Below are 11,064 nucleotides of genomic sequence, written 5' to 3' on the forward strand. Positions count from 1 at the left end.
ATTGGAAAGTCTTTTGGCTCTCTATTGCATTTCATTTGGTGAAATCTGAGCTACTTGTTTGTGCCTGCAGCCGGTCTCTTGCCAGAGCTGGCTCCCGTGACTCCTCGGGTCTCTGGCGGCGCTGGGAAGAATCTCTGCTCTGTTCCCTTGCCGCGATGGAGCTGGGATGGAGCTGCTCGGGAGCACAGCCCTGGCTCTGCTGGACTGCACCGACCTGAGCGTTCTCTGAAACTCATTCATCAGGACGAAATTTGAACCTCAGTCTTTGGAATAGAGACTGGTTGCTATGTAAATTTTTCATTGTCTGTGAAATGCTACATGTGCCCAGAGTAAAAACCAAAATGTTTCAACTGTACTTGGACACATTTAGGATAGAAACTAACAGAGTGAATCAGCTGAGTTGATAGTGAAATAATGTGCTAAGGAGCAGAAGGCTCCTTAGTCCGTGCATCTAACTGGTCCTATCTAAGTAAATGAATCTGTCCCTTGGGATGAAGTTTTACATTTATGAAACTCACAGTTAATTGTACCTAGTATTTTTAAAAGCTCCACCTCAGGTTAATTTCTGCAAGCGTAGAAAGCTAACACATAACAGCAGCAGCAGCAAAGGCCGAGGTGAAGCCAAGAGGTCTGATTGCACCCACAGCTTCCCCCCCTGCCCTGTTCAGGGTCATTCTCAGTTGCACAGAAGGTAACTGGATTAAATGGTAAGAACTTCTTTAAAAGAAGCCTCCTTTACAAATCCTGTTAGACAAGGTGATACCCCCAGACTGAATAATTGTTCAGGCAGAAAGCAAGAGATTATTTTATTCAGATATTCTGAGGCATAATGCTAATGAGTTCAAGGACTTAAATCTTTCAACAGTCAGATCTTCAAGAGCATTTGTTGACCTTTTTTAGGTAGTCTTTTTTGCTGATGAAAAGTAGATGTGGTCAGCTCTATTACAGGTATGAGTGTCTTACTGCTGATTCATTTTAGCATCTGGCTGCTAGACTAACTATTTAGATTTTTGTCTCTAAAAGCCGTTGCCTTTATGCAAATTTAATCCTAGGCTGTGTTGTAATAAGAGTTAGGGCTTGCTGGCTATTTTATTTATAGAGCCTGATGTTGCTGTTGAGCACTTCTGACCTCTGGGCTTGTATCAGTTTTGCATAACATCAGCAGTCTCTGAGAAATGTGTCCAGCAGCAAAGGAAGGGGATGTGCTTTGTCTGTTGGAGATAGCAGTCAGGTCCTTCTGGTACCTGTTTGCCCCACTCCAGGCTTGTGCTCTCTCCTGAATGACAACTCCAAAATTAGTTGGGATATCTGCTTCCATCTGTGTAAATATATAGGTAATTTCCTTCTTTCCCCACCTGGCTTGCTGCATGCTTGCTTTATCAGGGTATTGCCCTAGAAGATAAATGACTGAGGGCTGGGCCTGCCTCTCCAGTGGGACCAGGACAGTTGAGTGCTCCTGTGGTGTTATGGCAGGTTGTGGGATGTGTACGCTGTGCTGGGAATGAGGAAGATGACAGAGCTGAGTGCTTCACTGAGAAAACAAACACCGTCTGTAAGGAAAGACCTGGCCTCAGTCTACTGACAGCATGCAAAATGCTGTGGTGCTTACTGCCAGATGCAGAAGGAGGGGCAACCAGCTTCAGTGGGAATGGGCATTGGAAGGTCTGCAGTCTGGAAGCTAAAGTTACTATTAAAAGAAAAAAAAGTCTGTAATAGGTCTGTGAAAGAATTACTTGTGTGGTTCTGAATTGAAAGTTACTTATAATAACTTGACTTTTTGCATAGATGGGCTTTAAGTTTGGAAAGATCAACCTGGCTTTTAAATAAGAGTGTTGTGTAATGTTATAACAGTGCTGAAACAAGAGTGTGAGAGGAGGAGCACATGAAAAAGTCTAGTTTGAGTATTGCTCTCTTTGGCTTTTAGTGATGCATACAGTTTGTCTCACAGGAGACAATTGGAAGCAGAGGAAATTTACCTTCTGTTGAGGTACTTCCTAGTTCACATGTTACTTCCCTTGATGGAAATTAAATGTGGTAAATCCAAGAAAATCTCATCTTTCTGTGAATAAGCTAATCCTATCTGACTTGTTCCAGGGAATATTTAATGCGAATCAATGAACAGAGTGCAGTTCTGCTCATTCCTAAAACAAAGTCTTGATGTGCTGCATACTGGTGGGCTTCATGTTTGCAGGTGCTGACAGCAGTTTTGAGCAGCACATGAGTACAGTATTAACAAGGACCCTCCTTGTCACCCTTTTCCAAGGGACAGGAACAATTTGGAAAGGAAAAATTTATTGCTAGTGCTGGTCAACATGTAGAGATTAATTCTGGCGAGTTCAGTGTGTGATTCTTAGTGGCTGCAAATGCCTGAGGATCCTTTGATGTAGTTTTGGAGACAAGCACCTTCCTGCCGTGCTGTCCAAAAACCACACATGGGGAAGGAGCGTGCCTCATCTGAAGTGCCCTGTGCCTGCCTGCCGTGGAAGAGGGTGCCCAGCACTGTTGGGTGCTCTACAGCAGCTCTGCAAAAATGCAGTGAACCACCCTTGCTGCCCAGCTGTGCCGCTGCAGTCCTCAGCTGAGCGGGCTGGGTAACTCAGAGCTGGTTGGGGGGTGCAGGGAGGATCACCCAGGATGCAGGTGGTTTTGATGAAGTTTGCAGTTGGTAGTACAGCGAGTGCAGAGAGCACAAGTGTCAGCATGTCTTGTGCCTGTCACTTGGCTCTGCTGGGTAGGTGTGGCTCAGCAATGAATACCTGGCACTGGAGCTGCTGGCTGAGAAGCTTTTATCTGCAGTTTCTGTCTTGGATCTGGTGTTCTTTGTGGGTACCCATGTTAAGAGGCTGCTTTGGTTGTCAGAAGAGCGTCAGGCAGGTGTCCTGCAAGCGTCAGTGCTGGTGTACAGGTGACTAATGCTTGGTGCCAGCTTCTGCCCTGCCGTGTTTCTGGCTGCTGCTGTTCACCACAGCACGCAGTGGCAACCTGAGTGGGGTTAAAGCTTGTTGGTCCACAGAATAAATACAGCACAACTGCTGCCAGGAGCAAGGGACCAACGGTGCCACACGAGGTCCCTTCTGCTCCTCTGTCCTGTGTGCTGTCAGACAGGTAATGTGAGGCTGGGACTGACCCAGCTCCTTGTCTGAAGAAAAATCTATGAACTGTTCTCTTGGTCTTCTTGTACCTGTGTGAACTGGGAGAAGGAAAATGGTGTCTGTCTGCTGCTTCTTGTGGGAAGTCATGGGACAGCTGAGGCTGGTAGAACCTCTGGAGGTTGTCTGAATTAACCCTCTGCTCAAGCAGGGCCACCTGGAGCTGGTTGCCCAGGAATGTGTCCTGGTGGCTTTTTAACATCCCCAAGGATGGAGACTACACCATCTCTCTGGGCAATGTATTCCAGTGCTCAGTTGCCCTCACATTGAAAAAATGTTTCCTGACATTCAGAGAGAACCTCCTGTGTTTCAGGGTGTGCCCACTGTCTCTGATTCTGTCACTGGGCATCACTGTAAAGAGCCTGGCTCCCTCCTCATTGTACCCTCCCTTCAGGTATTTATACACATTGGTAAGGTTCTCCTTGAACCTACTCTTCTTCAGGCCGAACTTTTCCAGCTCACTCAGCCTTTCTTCATGGGAGAGATGCTCCAGTCCCTTTAAGATCCTTGTGGCCCTTTACTGGATTCTCTCTGATATGTTCATGTCTCTTCTGCTAGAGACCCCACAGCTGGAGTGGATTCAGGTGTGGCCTCACTAGTGCCAAGTAGAGGGGAGGAATCACCTCTCTCTGTTTGCTGGCAATTTTCCCTCATGCATACTGTTTGCTGCCTTTGCTGCAAGGGCATATTTCGCCTTGTGTAAATTGGATCATGAAATGCTGGGCACATCTATAAACTTCTGCTAACTTGATTTTTTAATTTCAGGTTTGCTGGTCCCACCTGTGTAGTTGTGTTCCTTCTTCCCTCCTCCCCCCACCAAAAAAAAAAAAAAACCAAAACAAACAACTTGTATTTTTATGTGTTTTGAAAGAGGAAGGAGGAGATTTTAAAAGTTGCTGGTATTTTCTTTATTTGTACCCAGATTTTTCACACAAGGATGTTTACCCTGTTGCCACCCCTTTGTTCTGCCATGCATTCTCACCCACGTTTCTAGGTGGGAGAAGTCTACCCAACCTCTTAAATACTTCTCTGTTTTCTAGCAGAAGAGCTGACGCTCTTTTGATTTGGCCTTCCCAACATAGTGTGAGGATTTTATTTGCTCCAGCCAGGAATTCCCATGCCAAAAATCTTGGCTGTGTTTGGGACGGTTCCATCCCAGATGATGCGCGGCCGCACCTGTGGGCCTGCCTGTGACTAAAATAGCACATCTGTGGGTGTGGGTGCCATGGCCGCCTGGGGCAGCGGGGCAGGACTTCCCGAACCTCAGTGTGTTCATCCTCAATGCCCAAGGCAGCTTCGTGCAGGCAGAGGTGTGGTCGCTGCTGCACTTCCAGCCATGCAGAGGGTGGGAGAGGATGTGGCGCTCAGAGCGTGAAAGCACCGAGAGGAGTGGGATGGGCACGGCCTTGGGCACGGCCTTGGCATTAAACACTCGTGTGCCCTGGGGAAGGAGCGTCTGCTGGTGCAGGCTTGGAGCAGGGATAGGGAGGTGAGGAGCAGGGAGCGGTGCTTCTCCACCTCTGTGAGGCAACGCCCCAACCCGGCTGTTACAGAAACAGCTCTGCATCCCTGCTGAGATAAGGGCTTCTTTGTTGTTTCACTTCATAGGAATGCCGAAACCCGCGTCTCTAATAAGTTGGGAAGAAAAAAGGGCAGATAAAGGAGAAGAGGAATATGAGTCACAAAGAAACAACTGGTTAAGGGCAATTCGAGAGAAGCTCAGGGCAGGGTTTGGAGACTGCTGTGCTGTTTTCCTCTTGACTCGCTTTCTCTGCTGTGTGCAGTTTTTTCTCCTCTTCGATCAGAGGTTTGGTAATCAAGCCTGACCCCACATTTCCCACAGAAACAGCACTCTCAGCTCTCTCAAGGGGAGGGAGAACAGTGCTGGGGGTTAGGGTGGAAATCCATCTCACCCATAGCATGCTTGTGCACTGGGAGCACCCTCATCACTGATGTGGCTCCAGGAAGGTTGCACCAGTCTCCTCTTTGCCCCAGTCCTTCACTGTACATAGTGCATGACCAATACAATGGTGCTAATCTGGACGTTAAGAGCTGTATTTTGTGGGTATTGGGATGTGGGGAGCAGGCAGTGGGTACCTGTTAGTGACCAAGCAACCAGGGGTGTCTTTATGCATGGAAAAGTCAAAGCAGAACTACAGGCAAGTTTTTCATGTAAGGACAGGAGAGGAGCTGAACCAAGGTTGAATAATAAAGAAATGCTGCAGGTTGGATTTTTCTTTTACAATTTGTGTAACTGCTTGTGCTGGGAATTGCAAAGGCCGTGGTGGGAAGGAGAGGGTTTCCCATGCTGTGGCCTGCCTTGCAGCTAGTGGCTGCCAGGGCTGTTGCAGCAGGTGGATGTAAGGGTGCAGCTGATGCTCTGCAAAGCTCTAACTGGGCCAAATCCCTCGTGCGTCAGAGCCTGCATGGCTGCAGACAGCATCTGCCCGGCTCCGCCGCCTGCGCGGCAGCGGCCGTGTCACCGCGTCGGGCATGGGCCACTCCCAGGGATGGCACTGGCGTTCACTGGAGCCTAGTTCACAGTGCAGTGTGCGATGCAGCCTTCGAGGAAGCTATTCAGGGCCTTCAGAAAGCTTCCCCAAATCTGTGAGTCCCCTGCTCTGCTCGGATTTATTCCTCTGTCAAAGACACCATTGATCTCCCTTCCCCTCGCTGCAGTTCCCTGTGCCTTTGCTCGGCGCTGTCAATAACTTGAGCTGTGCTTGGTCGATTTCCAGTGCAGCTTGATTTAAGAGCAAAGTGGGGTAACAGGTGCTGCAGGAGCTGCTCTGGTCAGCCCCTGTGAAGGGGGGAGCTCCCTGGCAGTGGCACCACAGCCACTTTCTGTCCTTTCCTGTGCCGAGGCGGGGGCTGTGCAGAGCTGCTTCGATGCGCTCCACTGAGGAGAAGGCATGAACCTCCTTGGAACTGTGAGGGAGGGCAACTCTTCCAACCCAGGGAACAACCACAGATAAGGGAACACTTGAAACTGATACAAAGATGGAGGCTTCTTCCCAGGGGGTTCACAGTGGAGCACCTGTGAAAGAAAATTGGCTGCTCTTTTCTCTCTCCCTAGCATGCTGTGGTGGAAATCAGCAAAGGTGCGGAGGGGAAGGAAAAGGCAGCCAGTTTCTGCTGTTTGCCTATGAATTGAGGACAAAGAGGAAAACCTCAGTTTTTAGGTGCTGCCAAATTGTTTTTACAACACAATTCTTAGTACAAGTAACAATCAAGGCCCTTTTAAGGAACCATTATCCTTGTGGGTCCAACAGCAAACTAATGTGAACACGGATGCACAATTCACTGGGAATCTTAGAGGTCTTTTACAACCTTAATGATTGTATGAAACTCATGGATATGAACTCCCCTCTGATAAAATGCTTAGGGTAAGTGACTCACAGTTGTTATCTGTGCCATGGGGAAGCTGTTTGGGGAGCTGGTGTCACCAGGGGATGCCAAGCTGTCAGTGACACCTGGCTCTGGGCTGTTTCTCCACCAGTCACCGTGGTCACTAATACTCGGTGGGCAGCCAGGCCTGGGCTTAAGCAGCATGTGGTTACTTGTTGGGTTTTGTGTCTCAAGTTTCAGCTCTTCACAGACAAGAAGCTTTAAGATGTCATTCGTGTTTTGGATTTGCTGCTTGCAACAAAGGACTGCTCCAAACACAGCAGCACTGCTCAGCCCAAACCTGTGCCATTCACAGGTTTGGGTTTCTCACTCTTATATATAAAAGTTTGCATACCTGGAGAAAAGTCAAGTAACTTTCCAGCAGTCCCAAAGCACTCTGCAGAGTATTGTTTCCCTCAGGATGGGGACATCAATGAAGTTATGACTCGAATGTCAGGCTGAGGGCTGGACACAAACCCTTTCTGCTGTTTTGCATGCAGATGTTTTACATGATGGACTATGTCCCTCCTTCGGTAAAATTATGCCAGCAGTGGAGGAAGAAGAGTTTGCCTCCCCTTACCAAGAGGCACTGCCTTGCCCTGCAGAAGGGGCTCCCAAGCCCATGGTGGTATGCAGAAACAGTTGGACATTGGCTTCTACTTGGTCCTCAGGTGACATCCTACCCTGGGGCTGGCACTCACTTTTCCAGAATCCACAACCTTTGCAGGATCCTCAAGTAGGAAAGAGGATGTATCCCATATTCCTTCTTTCCTCTCTCTGTTTTAAGCCTGGGCTTTTCAGCCATTGTCTCTCTAGAGACTTTCTTTAGTCTGAGTCTGTATGAATGTGGCCGTTCCACTTGGTGGGGAAGGACAGGAGATGGCATCTGCTTCCTCTTCTGGCCAGAGACAGCTCAGGCAGCTAATGCTGCCATGCCAATGAACTGGGCTGGAGGGCAGAAATAAAGAGCAAGAGCAGAAGAGGAGCCAGCCCTCAGCAGGCATCTGGCTCTTTCCCAGCACATTACCATGGTATGCAGTGGCACAGCTGCCTCGCCTGTTTTTTGTAAAGTACAGAACTGGTAGCTGCTTATTTATCTCATGAGCTGAGGGAAGTGCTAAGAGAGCAATCTTTTCCCCTGCAGGCTGCATGTGTGGGTTTTTGCTTTTAACAGGGAGAGAAGAAAGATTTAAAGATATTTGATCTGCAATCTAGCTCTGAGTTGGTTGAATATTTATTTGTTGTACATGCAGTTAGTTATTGAAAGTCTTATCATGGAAGCAAATCAGACAGGAGGCTCATGGCTGAAAACCCATGAGGCACCCAGACATGGAGAAGGTCACAAGGAGACCGTCCCACACAATGAGCAGAGGAGCCTGCTCGCTGCCATAAGCTCACCTACATCAGGCTCTCTGTGGAGCAAAGGGCAGCCCATGGTGCAGAGCCACCGTGTGCCCTGGGCCCTTTCTGCACGGAGCCCTCCACCCTGTGGGCACCGAGAGCGGCCCTGTGGTGCCAGAGCCCCCGTGTGCTGTGGGCAGCTGCTGGCACAAGGGAAATGCTGCATGTGTTTCTGAAAGGCTGTAACTGCCCAAAGCAGGAGTTTTACAGAAGCCCTGTAGATGGGCAGCTGTGTGAGCCAGCAGAGATGGGGTTCTGCTGTGGGATTCCCTGATGCCTGCTGCAAGCTGGCTTCCTTCATCAGCCTATTCTGCCATGGGGGTGACGGCAAGATTTTTATTTACTGTCTCTATCTTCACAAGACTTCTGCAGCTTCAAGGCTTCTAATTTTCTTTTTTCCCCCTCATTATGTTAAAATATGGTGGGCAGATTCAAAACCTGTTTAAGCATGTTAAACAGGAGAGAAGGACTGCTTTCCTCAGATGACCTGGCTAAAATCATAGTTCTGAGTCTTGCAGCACAAACTGGGTATGGAACCAAGAATGAGCAGAGCTCTTGGAGAAGGCAAGAATTTGGTTGGAAGCTATGCATGGGGAGACCTCCAACAGCAGTGTGAATTAATTTTTGGGTACAATACAGTGCTGTTTACCTGACACAGAGCAGGGCTGGATGCCTGCCTGCAGGTGGGCAGGAAGATGCTGTATTCACCCAGGGTGAGGGCAGCGCGCTGCTTCAGTGATGCCTCCCAAAAAGCAGTGGGGAGTGAATGACATGCATGCTTTACTGTCATTTTTTGGGGTTATAAGACTACACAGCATTCCTCTTCAGCAGAGAAGTCAGGATGGTTAATTTGCTCTGGAAATTAACCTCCAGAAGAGGAACCCTTTTGCTTACTATTAGAATGGCAGATGGCTGCAGATGGCAGTGGCTCTTGATGTATTTGGTGTTTTATTAAAGCTCTACCTTCCCAGAGTAATATGAAGTACATCAAAATGTCAGGTTTCATTATGCAATTAGTGGTTTGGGAGGAAAACTGAAACACAACCCTAAAGGTTCCCAATCTGAAGGAGAAGCCAAGTGCATTGTTTGTAAATTCTTGCTTTTTAAGCATTGAATTCTGACCTTTACATTCTTGAGAGTTGGCGGCTCTGTGCAAAGTGGTATGCTGCTCCTGCTTTTTATCTTTAGTTTGGCAGCTTTGGTGTGTTTCCTGGTTAAGCCACGGTGTAGCTTAATGGCTATGGGGCTTTGATGTGCTTTCCAAAGCCTGATAGTGCTGCCTTGGGTGCAGCTCCACTCTCTACCCCTTGGTTCTCCCTGCATCAATTCCTCACCCTTGGCCTCCTACAGCAAATAGTACAATGGTCTAAAAGTACAAACCCTTTAAGCAAGGTAGCCCCCTCTTCTTACTAATTTAGGAGGATCTTTCCCTGCCAAAGCTCTGTCAATGAAGAGCTGGGGCTAGCCTGGGCAAACCCAGCCTCTCCATTCCAGATGTGATTGCTGCTGGAGGCACTGCCTGCCCTCCTGCCAAGGTCCAGAAAAGTGTCAGCTGCTGTCTGCTTGGATGGAAACAGGGAAGAGCCAGGAGCCTGCAATACAGCACGTAAGCTTGCAAGGCTAGAGTTACAGGAGGGCTCACAAGGCTGTCATCTGCACTGCTGGGTACTGGCAGCCACATCTAGGGGTGGTGGTTTACCCTGCAATGCTGCAAGAAGGGAGGGGAAGACAGCTGGGAAAGGGGCTGCAAAGAAAAAGTAGGGAGAGAAAGGCCTGGAAGTGAGATAAGGTAGAAGAGAGAAAGGTAGATCAGAAAACAATAAAGTAAAATGGATTAGAAAAAGAAGAACCAGGATTTGAGATGAGTCAGGCTGGTCTAGGATGACTCTAGCCCTTCTGGACATTTCTTTTGATGGGGTACATGTCAGTGTCTGTCCAGCCTCGGGCCAGGAGCTGCTGCTCAGACCAAGCCCTTTGCTGATGACAGAGGGGGGTAGTTTGGGATGGGTCTGGAGTGGACATGGATTTACTGATGGGCACAGCCCAGACCCTGGGGATGAAGGTGCAGGAGAGGGGAGAAAGCACTGCCCACCCCTTGGAGAGGCCAAGATTGTCTCCATGCCACCATCTGTGGATGAAGTGCTAATGAGTCCTCTGGCCAAGCAAGTTATCTGCTGCAAAACTTGCCTCAAAGAAGGGGTTGCAGGGGTGAGTTTTCTCCAGAATTTACAACAGAATAGCAGCATAATGTGGTAGAAATTGCTTAAAGGTTTTGATTTTGTAACAAATCATCTATTTCACCCCTCAGCATAGGGCTAGCCCTAGGCTTGCACTGCCAGAAGAGAAAATTTGGCTTTAGATGACATCTGCACCTGGGAAAGGGGGGAGATGCCCAAGAATAATGAATGTGAAATTAGCTGCATTTTGGAGAAAGAATCTGATTCTTCATTAGTGTGTGATAGACCATCCCCATCCCACTACCAGTTGTGTTTGTAGTTTGCTTTTGAGGGTTTTTTTTTAAACATGAAGGCATGGTTGCTGGTGGTGTGGCAGAGTGTAGGGAACCAAAATATAATTTTTAATATCTAGACATGACTTAGCCTCATTCTTAGGTGTCTGATCACAAATGAAGGGCAAACTGGTGCATGGCTAAACACCCAATAACCTTTCAGCACCCCTGAGTGTCTACAGCCTGTTTTGCACAGCTGCTTGTCCAGGTTTTGAGTAGGGAGGTAAGATGCAAAATAACAAAATGAGGCCACGGAGCAACTGACCTTTAACAAGGCAAAGCTAGATGTGTGCTATCATGCCCTAGCAGTCTCTACCTGATTGCAATCTTCTTGAAGTTATAAGGAGTATTGAGAGTGTAAAACCAGGGAAATGGCTCCAAAATGTGTCATCTTTCATAGCAGATCTTCCAAAATGCTGGAGAGCAGAGGGCTGCTGCAAACAGCAGCTCCTTGGGGACAGTCCCCACATGCTACCTCTGGGTAGTGATGACACGGGGAGGGTCAGGGTCTCTGCTGTGAGGCTTTTTAAATTTTGCATCTGTGGCTGGACTCCCACAAGTTGTACCATTGCTACACAAATACATCCTCAGCAGTGAGCAAAAGCAGATGGAGCAGAA

This window comes from Melozone crissalis, unplaced genomic scaffold (assembly GCF_028551555.1).
Source record: "Melozone crissalis strain CALT ecotype California unplaced genomic scaffold, PUWL_Pcris_2 ptg000002l_1, whole genome shotgun sequence".
Lineage (NCBI taxonomy): Eukaryota > Metazoa > Chordata > Aves > Passeriformes > Passerellidae > Melozone > Melozone crissalis.